Below are 16,371 nucleotides of genomic sequence, written 5' to 3'. Positions count from 1 at the left end.
TTTTGAGTTTTTTTGGGTTGTTTTTTGCAGAACGTGTTCATGCTGGTTTAGAGATTATGGTCTAAGTGTTTTCCAATAAAAGGAATACACTAACATTCATAGTTATCTGTACCAGAGTTAAAATTAAATGGAGTTTTCAAGGCAGTTAGATTTATTTTAAACTTTTAAAAGATCAATATTAATGGCAATACGGCCAGCTCCTTTTTCTGATGTCTTTAAAGTTCATTCTGGCCATAGTCAACCCTTGTAATGAATTTTAACCTGACACACATTGCTACTTCGTCTAGTCTTTATAACCTGGTTATTTATTCATTTTTTGAGACAGAGTTTTGCTCTTGTTGCCCAGGCTGGAGTGCAATGGCGCGATCTCGGCTCACCGCAACCTCCACCTCCCAGGTTCAAGAGATTCTCCTGCCTCAGCCTTCTCAAGTAGCTGGGATTATAGGCATGCGCCACCAAGCCTGGCTAATTTTGTGTTTTTAGTAGAGATGGGTTTTCTCCATGTGGGTCAGGCTGGTCTCGAACTCTTGACCTCAGGTGATCCGCCCACCTCGGCCTCCCAACGTGCTGGGATTACAGGCATGAGCCACCGCTTCCGGCCTGGTTATTTGTTTTATTTGGAATTATTCTTTCTTGTGAATCCCCTTGGCTAATCGTGCTCACAAATTACCACCTGAATATTTCTAGAATCTGAGTCATCTTTCACTTAAATTATAATAACCTCTTAACTGGCCGCCTTGCCTCCTAGCTTGACCTGCTCTGATCCATTCATGCCAAAGTGATTTTTCTAAAATCGAATAAGTTTTTTCCTTGCAAAAAACTCTTGATTGATTTTCTGTTGTCTTTCCTCACCATTGCTGTGAGGTTTTGTTGTGTTGTAGCCTCTTGCTACATTTTTTGGCATTTTTTTTCTTATCTTCCATCGCATTTCCTCATATAGGGCAATTTAGTATTTTAGTTTAGTGCATAGTTTAGTGCACAGTTAATCTGAGAAACCACTCTGTCTCATTTCCTTACTCGAACTGGAGACCCAGGTGAAGATCCTGAGGTTTGTTCTTTTGCAATGTTTGGCCTTTATTATCTGCCCTCCTCCTGTAATTTATTTTACTGTCCTTTTTATTTTTGGTTAACTATGGGGAGGTGGCTGCTGCCTCTTGCTTATCAGCAACTATTGCTTATGGAGACTTCTGTGAACAAGCAGCCAGGTTTAGGTGAGGAAATTGGCCATGACTGAGTTCTGGGTGAATTTTTCGAGGTGCAGCTGGTCCAAATGTTTGTGATGTGCAGTCCTAAGAGAGGCCATGGCTCTTCCTGTGAAGTGTGATGTGTTTTATGTATCACACATTAGTTTTTATTTGTCCTAAGCAGGAATCAGAACTCAGTTCAATAGAGGCCATTGGCAAACATCCCAAACAAGGAAACTCTCACTAAAATAGCTTAAAATATAATTTTACCTGTGTGGCCTAGGCATTTGTGGTACAGTGTTCATTAGCAGTGATGAAGGGCTATGCGTGCCTGGAGATCAGATGAGAGGCTTTAACTCAGTGAGGACGTTGACTAGTTGACTTTAAGATCATACCCCTCTAACTGACCCCACCGTTTATCGTTTATCACATGGGCAGCCCTGTAGGTATGCCTCTCTGATGGCCCATCGAAAACAATCTGGCCTTCAGCTTCAAGGAACAGTTTGCTGACAGCCTCCAGCTGTTAGTGCTGTCAGGCTTTGCCTCCACGGAGGCCATACTTATCCCATGCTGCATGTCCTTTCATTTTGGTGTCATCTCTTTCTCCCCTTCTACCCCTCCTCCACCACAGTAAACAGCTTTTGAGGGCTGGGGCTGTCTACAAGTGAAGTAGTTTATAAAAAGTAGATGCACATCTTTCAGCTTCATATTTAGTGTGTTGGAAATTCTGTTCACTGATCTAATTCTGAAATCTCCTTGGTATTTCTTAAACTAGTTTAGTATAGGCTGGGAGCAGTGGCTCCTGCCTGTAATCCCAGCACTTTGGGAGGCTGAGGTGGGCGGATCACGAGGTCAGGAGATCGAGACCATCTTGGCTAAGACGCTGAAACCCTGTCTCTACTAAAAATACAAAAAAAAAAAGAAAAAAAAAAATTAGCCAGGCGTGGTGGGGGCGCCTGTCATCCCAGCTACTCGGGAGGCTGAGGCAGGTGAACGGTGTGAACCCGGGAGGCAGAGCTTGCAGTGAGCGGAGATCGTGCCACTGCACTCCAGCCTGGGCGACAGAGTGAGACTCCATCTAAAAAAAAAAAAAAAAAACTAGTATGTCAACAAAGCTTTGTCCTGCTGTAATGGGAAGAACAGCTAGCCTGGGCTAGTAATATGCTAACTGGTTTATGAACTTAGGTAGGTGAGTCACTTGACTATTCTGGGTCTGGTCTGAAGGGAGAGGCAGTAGGACTAGGAGTTAAATTGTCATGCCGAGGTCTCTGGGCATGGGTGGGCCGGTCAGAATTGTCTTCGCTCACTCTGCTGACTTCCAGCAGCTGACAGGCAAGGCCCTAGGAAGCTCTTCAGCCTCCTTTCTTTGCTAGAGGTGCTGTTTTCCCTGGAAATGTTCAAGCCCTGCAAATCGTTTCTATAGTAACAGGTCTTTCTCTTTTTTCTTATGATGCAGATTTTTGAAAAGGTTTCTTATCTAAATGTTCTTGGGATCTATGGTCTTCCTACCTGTAGCTCCTTTGACTAGACAGAGCCTTTATTTAAAGACTTTTCCCCCCAAGAATGTTGTTGTTGCTTCTACCAAAAGAATAACCAGTTGTTAGTTTTACTAGTGCTTGAAGTTTTAGTTTATTAATAAAGCTTCATATAAACTAGAAAAGGAGTGGTTGGGTAGAATAGTAATACCAAAAAAACTAATATTCACTGTTAGTATCATGTATTTGTAAACTTTAATTTTTTATTATGTAAAACCTTCAAACATAAAAGTAGTCAAAATTATATAATAGACACCTATATACTTACCACCTAGATTGAAAACTAACATTCTGCCATATTGGCGTAGTTTATTCTTTTACTGATAGTAAATCAGAGACATGTATTTAGAGGTGAAATGTCACCCTAAAAAGTGTTTTTCTTAATGATTTACACCACCCTTAGTAAAATTAGCTATTAATTCTTTCATATAATCTAATACCTAATATATATTTACATTTCCCCAGGTGTCTCAAATGTCTTTTACTAATGATTTTTTCCAACGAGGACCCACTCAAGGTCCATACATTTGCATCTGATTATTATGTTTTAATCTGGAATAGCGCCTACCGCCCCCAACCCCTGCCACTGCTTTGTCAGAGAGGTTAGTTGTCCTGGAAGATATTCCACCTTTGTGATTTGTATGATTTTTTTGTTTGTTTGTTTTCATTTAACTTCTGTATTTCTCATATTCCTGGTAACTGCAAGTCAGGTCTAAAGACCTCACTAAATTCCTGGAATACGTTTTTAGCAGGAATGCTGTGTACTTCATGCACTGTCACAACTGGGAGGCACTAAGTATTTGGATCTTGAAGATTTAAAGACTTCTAATTGGTTTTTAAAAGCCCTGATTCACTGGTTTTCTAGGATAAGCTTCTCTAGAGAAGTTCCTTTTTAAAAAATGTTTTATTAGTTTGAAGATTTAATGGGATTTTCCTTTCCCCTGAAATTCTTCCAGTTTGATTTCAAAAAGAAAAGGTCAACATAGCATTAAATTTCTGAATTTTCCCTCATATAAGCCAAATAAATAGTTGGTGAAACAGTATTTTGTGACTGATGCGCACCACTTTGGTTCTGGCAGTCTCTGGGCATTAGACCACTCTTTCTGATCTGCTCTCCTGGCTGACAGTTTATAATGGATTTTACTTTTCTTTTAAAAAATCAGATTTGCTGTCTTTTGCTGTCATCAGCTCTGGGCCTTGTCACCGCATGGCAGACTTCAACCTACAGTAACCCCTGATGTGTGTTTCCTGAAGGGGACCTCTCCCCTTCAGTCCACACTTATAGTAGGTTGAGTTCAGCCCAAGATTAAGGCTCTGGTCTGGAGTCAGAAGATGGGTCAAAATCTAGCTCTCCCACCAGCTGGTTGGCTCTTCTTCAGCAGTCAGCTAGTGTTTCCAAATGACAGTATCTATGTCCTCATCTGTAAAGTTGGGACAATAACTGGGTTTTTTTGTTTGTTTGTTTGTTTTGTTTTGTTTTTTGAGACAGAGTTTCACTCTGTCGCCCAGGCTGGAGTGCAGTGGCGCGATCTCGGCTCGCTGCAAGCTCCGCTTCCCGGGTTCACACCATTCTCCTGCCTCAGCCTCCCAAGCAGCTGGGACTACAGGCACCCACCACCGCGTCCGCTAATTTTTTGTATTTTTAGTAGAGACGGGGTTTCACTGTGTTAGCCAGGATGATCTCGATCTCCTGACCTCGTGATCCACCCGCCTCAGCCTCCCAAAGTGCTGGGATTATAGGCGTGAGCCACCGCGCCCGGCCTATAACTGGTTTTGACTAATGCGAGCTGTGGTAGGGCTTGAAAGAAATCACAAACTAAATGTAAAATTTAATTTGAAAATGCTGTCCAAGCAGGAACTCACATCCAGGAACAAAATGAATGGAGACCAGAAATCCAGATATGTATGCCCAAGAAAATCAGAATTTTATCCAGCACTTCTCCCAGATTGTCAGGGTGCTGACTGAGGATGAGATGGGGCACCCAGAGACAGGAGATTCCATTACCTGGCTCAAAGAGTTCCTGGAGTACACTGCCACTGGAGACAAGTACCACTAGGGTTTGATGATGCTAGCAGCATTCCAGGAGCTGGCAGAGCCCAGGAAACAGGATACTGATAGTCTCCAGCAGTTCCTGACTGGGTTGTTGTGTGAAGCTGTAAGCTTGCCCGTTTTTTTTTTTTTTTTTTTTTGAGATGGAGCCTCGCTCTGCCGCCCAGGATGGAGTGCAGTGGCACAATCTCGGCTCATTGCAACTTCCACCTCCTGGGTTCAAGTGATTCTTGTGCCTCAGCCTCCTTAGTAGCCAGGACTACAGGCGCATTCCACCACACCCAGCTAAGTTTTGTATTTTTGGTAGAGACGGGGTTTCGCCATGTTGGCCAGGCTGGCCTTGAACTCTTGACTTCAGGTGATCCCCCTGCCTTGGCCTCCCAAAGTGCTGGGATTACAGGTGTGAGCCACTGCACCTTGTGCTGCAAGCTTTCTTCCTGGTGGCAGATGACATCAGGGATTCATCCCTCACCTTGCTGGGGGCAGATCTGCTTGTATCCGAAGCCAGGTGTAGGTTTGGATGCCATCAATGATGCTATGCTTCCAGAAGCATCTATCTATCATCTGTTGAAGCTCTGTTGCTGAGAGCAACCCCATTACCTGAACCTGATAAAGCACTTCCTGCGGAGTTCCTATGAGACAGAGATCAGGCAGACCCTGGACCTCATCACAGCCCCCCAGAGCAATGTGGATCTTGACTGATTCACTGAAAAGAGGTACAAATCTACTGTCAAGTATAAGACAGCTTTCTACTTCTTCTACCATCCTGAAGCTGCAGCCATGTCTATGGCAGGCGTCAATGCGGGGAAGGAATCGGCCAATGACAGGAAGATCCTGCTGGAGTTAGGAGTTCTTTCAGATTCAGGATGATTACCTTGACCTCTTTGGGGACCCTGCTGTCACCACTGGCAGAGTTTGTACTGACATCCAGGACAACAAATGACAACAAATTCAGCTGACTGGTGGTTCAGTGTCTGCAACGGGCCACACCGGAACAGCACCAGATCCTGCAGAAGAATTACAGGGAGGAGGCACTATATGAGGAACTGGATCTGCTGACCATGTTCTTGGTATGTGGAAGATGGTTACAGCCACCTTATGGGTCCCATTGAGCATTGAGCAGTGTGTTGCACCACTGCCCCCAGCCACCTTCCTGGGGCTGGCGTACGAAATCTCCAAGCAACTGCAAGGCAGGAGAGGAGGCTCTCAATAAATTACTGTGTAATCTTTTTTTTTTTTTTTTTTTTTTTTGTTTTGAGATGGAGTTTCACTCTTGTTGCCCAGGCTGGAATGCAATGGCACGGTCTTGGTTCACTGCAACCTCTGTCTTCTGGGTTCAAGTGATTCTTCTGCCTCAGCCTCCCAAGCAGCTGGGATTACAGGTGCCCGCCACTATGCCTGGCTAATTTTTGTATTTTTAGTAGAGATGGGGTTTCACCATGTTGGCCAGGCTGGTCTTGAACTCCTGACCTCAAATGATATGCCTGCCTTGGCCTCCCAAAGTGCTGGGATTATAGGCGTGAGCCGCTGCGCCCAGCCTACTGTGTAATCTTACAAAAAAAGAAAAAAAGAAAAAAATGCTCTAAAACAGAAGGGAATTTTGTTTCTGTTCCACGCATAGACACACACAGGCTTTTTTCCTTTTGCTGTTTCCCACTTCCATACCTTTTTTATATGGTACTTCTCTTCTTTTCCCTTTCTAGGAAACCCTCCCTCCACCTTTCCTCCTACTCGACCTTTAGGCCTGGGTAAAATTTTAATCTTCAATACAATCATATTGTTTTGTCTCAGCCCACAAGTTTTCCTTTATGTGAACTATCAGTTTTACAATTTAACCTCTAGTCATTCTCCAAATATTTTTACACCTAGGCCTCTTATTTCTGCAGATCTCAAGTTGCTTGAGGTCATGGTTTGATAGATTTGTTTTCAGCTCAGAACTATGAAAACTTTATTGTATTACCCTAGACATTGATTTCTAATGAGTTGGTTGTAGGATGCAACTGGTTTCTTAAGTGGGGGATATTTTTCTAGAATGTGGGTACAACTTTCTGATGTGAGGTCCTCACAAATTTTTAAAATTTGCTCCAGCAAAAAGTAAAGGTGAGGTCCTCTACGTGGGTCCTTCCTGCCTGGCCTTCTTTAGGTGGAGTTGGCTCCAGTTTCCTCCTTGTCTCTGCCTCCACCCCACCCCTGCCCCAGGCCTCATAGTGTTCCACAGGAATGACGTGGTGACTGTAGTGAGGGTTACAGTGAAGAATTGCCCACTGTTTGGCCTTCCTAAACAGCAAATTTGGGCCAGCAGTGGGTGTGTTTTCTCTCTTTCGTTTTTTTTTTTTTTTTTTTTTTTTTGAGACAGTCTCGCTCTGTCTCCCAGGCTGAAGTGCAGTGGCGTGATCTTGGCTCACTGCAAGCTCCACCTCCCAGGTTCACTCCATTCTCCTGCCTCAGCCTCCCGAGTAGCTGGGACTACAGGCGCCTGCCACCACGCCCAGCTAATTTTTTGTATTTTTAGTAGAGACGGACTTTGTCCGTGTTAGCCAGGATGGTCACGATCTCCTGACCTCGTGATCCGCCTGCCTCGGCCTCCTAAAGTGCTGGGATTACAGGCGTGAGCCACCGTGCCCGGCCATTTTTTTTTTTTTTTGAGTCGGAGTCTCACTCTGTCGCCCAGGCTAGAGTGCAGCGGCGCAATCTCTGCTCATTGCAAACTCCGCCTCTCGGGTTCAAGCGATTCACCTGTCTCAGCTTACCGAATAGCTGGGATTACAGGCACGCGCCACCATGCCCAGCTAATTTTTGTATTTTTAGTAGAGATGGGGTTTCACCATGTTGGCCAGGCTGGTCTCGAATTCCTGACCTCATAATCCACCTGCCTCAGCCTCCCAAAGTGCTGAGATTACAGGCGTGAACCACCGCGCCCGGCCAGCAGTGGGTCTGTTTTCAACCCTCATGTACCCTCAGCTCTCAAGCCTGTGTGCTTCCACCCCAGCCAGTCATCAGAATCACATAGATTTTAAAAAGACTTTTCCTGGGTCCATCCCTACACCTAGTAAATCAGATTTTTGCTGGGTAGCTTGGGACGCTATATTTTCCAAAGCTCCCTATTGATTGGGTGTATTTGGGAACCCCTGTTGCGAAGGAAGATCCCTTATCTCTTCATCTGTCACTAATGATGGTGGCTTGCGCACTCTGATGGTACTTACTTGGATGGGATTACAGATGGTTCCATCACACCCATCTGTATGAAATCTTGTGGTATAAGTGAATGTAGGATGATAAGGGACGAGCCTATTAGAGGCTTTTGAAGCAAATGGATAGTTTAATCAGATTGGTGTGTTTTTTTTTCTATAGAACTGCTGTGAACCAGACCTTGTTATCACCATCTGTTTTGTAAATTCCATTTTCGGTTTAACAGCTGGATTGTGAAAGATATACAAAATTATCCAGTTAAAAAACTAAATTTGGCAAGTGTGTGTGTGTTTTTAAAAATGACTCCTTGAATACACTGTTTTGATTCCTTAGACAGTTTCTAAGGCTCTAATTTTGGTCTACCAGAAATATTCAGAGTAGTAAACTGAGACCAGAAAGGCGAGTTCTTTGGCTTGGATAACTTTGAGAGTTAATAGTGTACATGATTGGCAGCCTTCAGTGTTATCCAGCAATAAATCTAAACAGTTTAAAATAAGTACTTTCCCCTTACCTCAGTACAGAGAGGCCCTGGCCACTGCCATGCACATCTCAGAAACTGAGCAGTAGGGCAGAAGGGTAACGTAATTTGGCATCAATGTCCAACACCCTTGAGCTGTGCAAATCAGGAACCTGGGAGTCATGTTAAGCATCCCCTTCACTGAGGACATGGAAGCCCAGGTCACACAATCTGCACAAAGCTTGCACTAGAACCTGGGTCTCTGGACTCTTTTATTCATTCCTTCTGCTTTACCATTCTACATCTTGAACCACTGTGCATGTGATTCCCCTAAGAGGCAGTAAAGTAATTACATCAGGGTGGAGAGATTATATGCGCTTTCACTTTCTCATTTCATTATTTCTACCAATAAACTTCCATGAATATTACGTTGTAATGAGGAGCAAAATGTTAGTAAAGATAACTTTATATGTGAAAACTTGAACTCTTACCAAGAAACGTAGTGTTCTTGACAAGGCTGGCTGAGAGGATGAGAATAGCTCGTCAGTACTGGGTTGGCTGAAGGAAACATGCATGTCAGTACTATTTTGAGGGCAGCTGAGAAACATCTATTTCAATAGCTTTGGCTATATTTTAATAGCTAAGAGCAACATATGAATTTGTCTCTGCCAAAGATGAAGGGAGTGAAAATTTCCAAAATAACCAAACTTTTACTTTTTTTTGCAATACATTAGGTCTTTCCTGCTGACAAACCTACAGTTTATGAAATAAGTTTGTGGAGCATATCAAAGCTGTGCGGCTGCTCTGTGCACTCCAGCAGATGGTGTGACTGGTTGTCTGTAGTCGTCTTAGTTTCCGCTATTGTGTCAGTCTGTGCAATGTTTGGGTTCATGCTTATTTTGGCCAAGTTTTCCAAATTCTGTCTTGGTAAGTACAAAAAGCTGTGAGTGTCGGAAGCTCTAACAAGAGGTGTACTCATGATGAAAGTGAAAGCAGAGAGAGCGATTTTTTTTTCCTCTTTGAATTTGTTTTAACATGCTCTTACTTGTAGGATAAATTTTTCAAACAGGTGGTAGAAAGCAAAACATTTTAATGCCATCTTCAGGGCAGAAGACTTTGAGTTGCAGGATGTGATTTAGGGAGGGTTTTGAAGGAGTTTGCAGCACTGCGTGAAGCTGGCTGGGTCTTCCTGTGTACACCTCCTTGCCCTCCTCCTGTAGCCCCTCCATGTAAAGGTAACCTGTTTTTTTAATGTTTGCTTCTTTTTTTAATTTTTTTATTTTTATAGAAAAAACAAATGCCAGCATGTGTATGAAGACCTTAATTTAAAAAAATATTTTTACTGGCTGGGCGCGGTGGCTCACGCCTGTAATCCCAGCACTTTGAGAGGCTGAGGCGGGCAGATCACCTGAGGTTGGGAGTTCAAGACCAGCCTGACCAACATGGAGAAACCCTGTCTCTACTAAAAATACAAAAATTAGCCAGGCATGATGGCACATACCTGTAATCCCAGCTACTCGGGAGGCCGAGGCAGGAGAATCGCTTGAACCTGGGAGGTGGAGGTTGCGGTGAGCCGAGATTGCAGCATTACACTCCATATATATATATATTTTTATATATGTTATATATTTTATTATGTATTATATATTTTATATATAATATAATATATATTTTATATATTATATATTTTATTAATGAAATTTCTCAAATCTACAAGACTGTATGAACAAGTTTAATCAAAATACATTGGGTTTTAACAAATCCTAGTATTTTGCTATAATTGCTTTTAAAAAATACAGATATAGTTTAAGCTTCCTAGTTATCACTTCCTGATCAAGTTATCATCTCACTACAGAGGTAACCACTATACTGAATTTGGTCCCTAACTTTCTTTTTTTTTTTGAGATGGAGTCTTGCTCTGTTGCCCAGACTGGAGTGCAGTGGCATGATCTTGGCTCACTGCAACCTCCGCCTCCTGGGTTCAAGCAGTTCTCCTGTCTCAGCCCTCCTGAGTAGGTGGGATTGCTTTCATGTCTTTTTTTTTTTTTTTTTTTTGAGACAGAGCCTTACTCTGTCGCCCAGGCTGGAGTGCAGTGGTGCAATGTCGGCTCACTGCAACCTCCGCCTCCCAGATTCAAACGATTCTCCTGCTTCAGCCTCCCGAGTACCTGGGATTACAGGCATGTGCCACCAACACCTGGCTAATTTTTGTATTTTTAGTAGAGATGGGGTTTCACCATGTTAGCCAGGCTGGTCTTGTACTCCTGCCCTCACTGGCCTCCTAACGTGCTGGGATTACAGGAGTGAGCCACCGCGACTGGCCTCATGTCTATTTTTATACTTTCACTTTCTGTATATGTTTACAAACAACATGTAACATTGTTTCTACTTAATTTAAATGGCTCATACTCTACATATCCTTCTGCTACATGCTTTTTACACTGAATATCCTTTCAAGGATTTATAAATGCAGCCCAAATTTACTCACTTTCATTGCTGGGTCGTATTTTATTGTGAGTTTACCCAAACTGTGTAATTGTTCTTCTGATTCACTCTTCTCTATTTTTGCTATTACCAACAAGCCTGCAGTGATTTTTTTTTTTTTTTTTTTTTTTTTTTTTTTGAGACAGGGACTTGCTCTGTTGCCCAGGCTGGAGTGCAGTGGTGTGATCTGAAGTCACTGCAACCTTTGCCTCCCAGGTTCAAGTGATTCTCGTGCCTCAGCCTCCCAAGTAGCTGGGACTACGGGTGCATGGTACCACATCTGGCTAATTTTTGTATTTTTAGAAGAGATGGGTTTTCACTATGTTGGCCAGGCTGGTTTCAAACTCCTCACCTCAATTGATCCACCTGCCTTGGCCTCCCAAAGTGCTGGGATTACAGGTGTGAACCACTGTGCCCAGCTGAAAATTCTTATGTTCCCTTGGCTACATGAATTTCTTTGGAGTCCCTTCATTTAAAAATGTATTTTAAGGAAGTGAATTGGTCCAGCGTGGTGGCTCACACCTGTAATTTGAGCACTTTGGGAGGCTGAGGTAGGAGGAGCTTGAGCCCAGGAGTTCAAGATCAGCCTGGGCAACATAATGAGACTCTGTCTCTACAAAAAAATAAAAAATTAACAGGATATGGTGGCATACCTCTAGTCCCAGCTACTGGGGAGGCCAAGGTGGGAAGATTGCTTGAGTCTGGGAAATGGAGGCTACAATGAGTGGTGATTGCACTGGTGCACTTCAGCCTGGGTGATAGAACGAGACCTTGTCTCAAAAAGAAAAAGAGTGAATCATAGAGTAAAGACAGACATATTAATTGGATAAACACGGAAGATCTATGTTTAACTCCAGCTTTGTGCATGGTGTTACAGGGAAGTGTGTAGAAGCTCCAAAGCCTTCAGATATGCTTAACTCAGAAACTTATAGCCCAGTGTGTCTGGGGGACATGGGCACAAATAACCATGGTACTACGAGGCATGATGAGATAAGCGCTGTATGCTGGTGGAGGTAGCTCTGATGTTAGATGGAACTACGAGGGTCTGGACCATTCTCCACCAAATCAGGATAAGCTTATCTTTGTTAGCACCTTGAGTTGATTTAATTCCAGCCAAAAGCAGAGGTGTGATGCCCTAGGCACTTCTCGCTGTCTCTTCTCTTAATTTTAAAACCAGTAGGCAGACTCCATTAGCTCTTTCCTATCCTTTAGGATGGATGCTCACTCAGATGTTCCAAGTCATCTTCCCCTGTCTTTTAACGCTGTCCTTCAAGGAAGATGCGTCGGGTGTCCAGCTTCCTCAGAGAGCTGGAGTTGTTGGTGCTGATCACCAGATACTCCAGACAGCACTAATTCCTATACTGTGAGTTCAAAGGGAACTCCATTGGACAGAAATTTCCTTTTGAGGAAATCTTTCCCTGGAGTTTCTTCTTACCTTTTTCCTTCACTTTCTCCGCAGCAGAAACAGGTCTGTTTGTTCTTAAATATATACTTATGTATTTGAGTAGGAGCATTTTGAAGAGATGAAGTTTCTATGTAGCAGCACAAAACATGGAATAGTTCAAACCAGGGGCACTCTGGTTCTCAGACCGGGAGCTTCAGGATCTTCTGGGAACTTGTTAGAAATGCAAATTCTCAGATCTGCTCAGATCACCTGAAACAGAAGCCCTAGGGGTGGGGCCTAGAGAATTGTGTCTTAACAGGCCCACTGGGGGAGTCTGGGAACCCCTGTTTCGAAGTATGCTTAAATAAGCACTTGGGGGCCAGGCATGGTGGCTCACGCCTGTAATCCCAGCAGTTTGGGAGGCCAAGACAGGCAGATCCCTTGAGCTCAGGAATTTGAGACCAGCCTGGGCAACATGACGAAACCCCATCTCTACAAAAAAATACAAAAATTAGCCAGGCATGGTGGCTTGCGCCTGTAATCCCAGCTACTCAGGAGGCTGAGGTGGGAGGATCACCTGAGCCTAGGAGGTGGAGGTTGCAGTGAGCTGAGATTGCGCCGCTGCATTCCAGCCTGGGCAACAGAGGGAGACCCTGTCTCGAGAAAAAAAAAAAAAAAAGCACTTGGGCTTGTAATGGGGCCTCTCTTAGTATACTTTCAGAAAAGGGTCTGGCAGACTAAATACTTGAGGGATGTTACCCAGCAGTGTTATTTGTTGACACTGCTTAATTATGAATGACATGAGAAAGATATACCTGAAAACTGACATTGTGTGGTGGTGTTGTAGACAAACCTTTGCTGCTTTTGTTTTGTTTGTGGTCATGACCAACAGTAGGAAACAGAATGCCATAAATCCCTGTTTCCAGGGTTACCTTCTTGCTGCTGATAACAGGCAGGAAATTAAAACAATATGTGATAGTGTTCTGTTCTTATTATCTACAGATGGTAGCTTTTAGATATGTTGCAGTAAAACATAAGTAAATATAGCAGGGAAACTTTATTATTTAAGAAAAATGATTTGGCTAGGTCAAGGTTATAGTCTGGTTCATTTTAATAAAATGGGTTATAGGCAACATATTAGTGTTCCATTATCACATGAAGCATTTAGCTGTATGAGGATCACTAGATTTTTTTTCTCTTTGATTTAATTTTATTTGAGTATGTAAAACATTTACATGATTCCAAGGTCAAAACTGTATAACAAATGATATTCAAAGATGCTTCCCTTTCATCCATATCCCTTCTGTCTCTTCTCTTACTACTTTACAGGTAATCATTTTTACTAGCTTTTAAATTTATCTTTCCAGTGTTTCTTTTTGCAGATAAGCATATACATTCATATGTATATGTCATATGTTCATAGCTCCTCCTTCCACTTTAATTACACAAAAGGCTACATAGTATACTACAATTTTAAAAATTATTATTACTATTATGATTTTTAGAGACAGGGGCTTGTTCTGTCACCCAGGCTGGAATGCAGTGGTGTAAATCATAGGTCACTGCAGCCTCAAACTCCTTTCCTGGGTTCAAGGGATCCTCCTGCTTCAGCTGTCTGAATAGCTAGGACTATAGGCACATATCACCATGCAGTACTTTATAATTTTTTTTTATTATTATACTTTAAGTTTTAGGGTACATGTGCACAATGTGCAGTTTTGTTACATATGTATACATGTGCCATGTTGGTGTGCTGCACCCATTAACTCGTCATTTAACATTAGGTATATCTCCTAATGCTATCCCTCACCTCTCCCCCCATCCCACAACAGGCCCCTGTGTGTGATGTTCCCCTTCCTGTGTCCATGTGTTCTCATTGTTCATTTCCCACCTATGAGTGAGAACATGCGGTGTTTGGTTTTTTGTCCTTGTGATAGTTTGCTGAGAATGATAGTTTCCAGCTTCATCCATGTCTCTACAAAGGACATGAACTCATCATTTTTTATGGCTGCATAGTATTCCATGGTGTATATGTGCCACATTTTCTTAATCCAGTCTATCGTTGTACATTTGGGTTGGTTCCAAGTCTTGGCTATTGTGAATAGTGCCGCAGTAAACATACGTGTGCATGTGTCTTTATAGCAGCATGTTTTATAATCCTTTGGGTATATACCCAGTAATGGGTTGGCTGGGTCAAATGGTATTTCTAGTTCTATATCCCTGAGGAATCGCCACACTGACTTCCACAATGGTTGAACTAGTTTACAGTCCCACCAACAGTGTAAAAGTGTTCCTATTTCTCCACATCCTCTCCAGCACCTGTTGTTTCTTGACTTTTTAATGATTGCCATTCTAACTGGTTTAAGATGGTATCTCATTGTGGTTTTGATTTGCATTTCTTTGATGGCCAGTGATGATGAGCATTTTTTCATGTGTCTGTTGGCTGCATAAAGGTCTTCTTTTGAGAAGTGTCTGTTCATATCCTTCACCCACTTTTTGATGGGGTTGTTTTTTTTCTTGTAAGTTTGTTTGAGTTCATTGTAGATTCTGGATATTAGCCCTTTGTCAGATGAGTAGATTGCAAAAATTTTCTCCCATTCTGTAGGTTGCCTGTTCACCCTGATGGTAGTTTCCTTTGCTGTGCAGAAGCTCTTTAGTTTAATTAGATCCCATTTGTCAATTTTGGCTTTTGTTGCCATTGCTTTTGGTGTTTTAGACATAAAGTCCTTGCCCATGCCTATGTCCTGAATGGTATTGCCTAGGTTTTCTTCTAGGGTTTTTATGGTTTTAGATCTAACATTTAAGTGTTTAATCCATCTTGAATTAATTTTTGTATAAGGTGTAAGGAAGGGATCCAGTTTCAGCTTTCTACATATGGCTAGCCAGTTTTCCCAGCACCATTTATTAAACAGGGAATCCTTTCCCCATTTCTTGTTTTTGTCAGGTTTGTCAAAGAACAGATAGTTGTAGATATGTGGCATTATTTCTGAGGGCTCTGTTATGTTCCATTGGTCTATATCTCTGTTTTGGTACCAGTACTATGCTGTTTTGCTTACTGTAGCCTTGTATAGTTTGAAGTCAGGTAGTGTGATGCCTCCAGCTTTGTTCTTTTGTCTTAGGATTGACTTGGCAATGCGGGCTCTTTTTTGGTTCCATATGAACTTTAAAGTAGTTTTTTCCAATTCTGTGAAGAAAGTCATTGGTAGCGTGATGGGGATGGCATTGAATCTATGGCCATTTTCGCGATATTGATTCTTCCTACCCATGAGCATGGAATGTTCTTCCATTTGTTTGTATCCTCTTTTATTTCATTGAGCAGTGGTTTGTAGTTCTCCTTGAAGAGGTCCTTTATGTCCCTTGTAAGTTGGATTCCTAGGTATTTTATTCTCTTTGAAGCAATTGTGAATGGGAGTTCACTCATGATTTGGCTCTCTGTTTGTCTGTTATTGGTGTATAGGAATGCTTGTTGTGATTTTTGCACATTTATTTTGTATCCTGAGACTTTGCTGAAGTTGCTTATCAGCATAAGGAGATTTTGAGCTGAGACGATGGGGTTTTCTAGATATACAATCATGTCATCAGCAGACAGGAACAATTTGACTTCCTCTTTTCCTAATTGAATACCCTTTATTTCTTTCTCCTGCCTGATTGCCCTGGCCAGAACTTCCAACACTATGTTGAATAGGAGTGGTGAGAGAGGGCATCCCTGTTTTGTGCCAGTTTTTAAAGGGAATGCTTCCAGTTTTTGCCCATTCAGTATGATATTGGCTATGGGTTTGTCATAGATAGCTCTTATTATTTTGATATATGTCCCATCAATACCTAATTTATTGAGAGTTTTTAGCATGAAGGGTTGTTGAATTTTGTCAAAGGCCTTTTCTGCATCTATTGAGATAATCATGTGGTTTTTGTCATTGGTTCTGTTTATATGCTGGATTACATTTATTGATTTGCATATGTTGAACCAGCCTTGCATCCCAGGGATGAAGCCCACTGATCACGGTGGATAAGCTTTTTGATGTGCTGCTGGATTCGGTTTGCCAGTATTTTATTGAGGATTTTTGCATCGATGTTCATCAGGGCTATTG

General features: G+C 42.4%; 1 protein-coding gene and 1 pseudogene across 1 annotated transcript in view; both read left to right on the top strand.

Moving 5' to 3' along the window:
• Positions 1-16,371, top strand: part of GCH1 (GTP cyclohydrolase 1) — a 61,513-nt gene that overhangs the window by 12,918 nt on the left and 32,224 nt on the right. The gene's annotated exons all lie outside the window — the stretch shown is intronic.
• On the top strand, positions 1,133-5,881 carry LOC134760110 (farnesyl pyrophosphate synthase-like; annotated as a pseudogene).

The sequence above is a fragment of the Pongo abelii genome, chromosome 15, assembly GCF_028885655.2.
Source record: "Pongo abelii isolate AG06213 chromosome 15, NHGRI_mPonAbe1-v2.0_pri, whole genome shotgun sequence".
NCBI lineage: Eukaryota > Metazoa > Chordata > Mammalia > Primates > Hominidae > Pongo > Pongo abelii.
The sequence above is the reverse complement of the archived record's forward strand: the minus strand, read 5'-3'. Positions and strand labels throughout refer to the sequence as shown.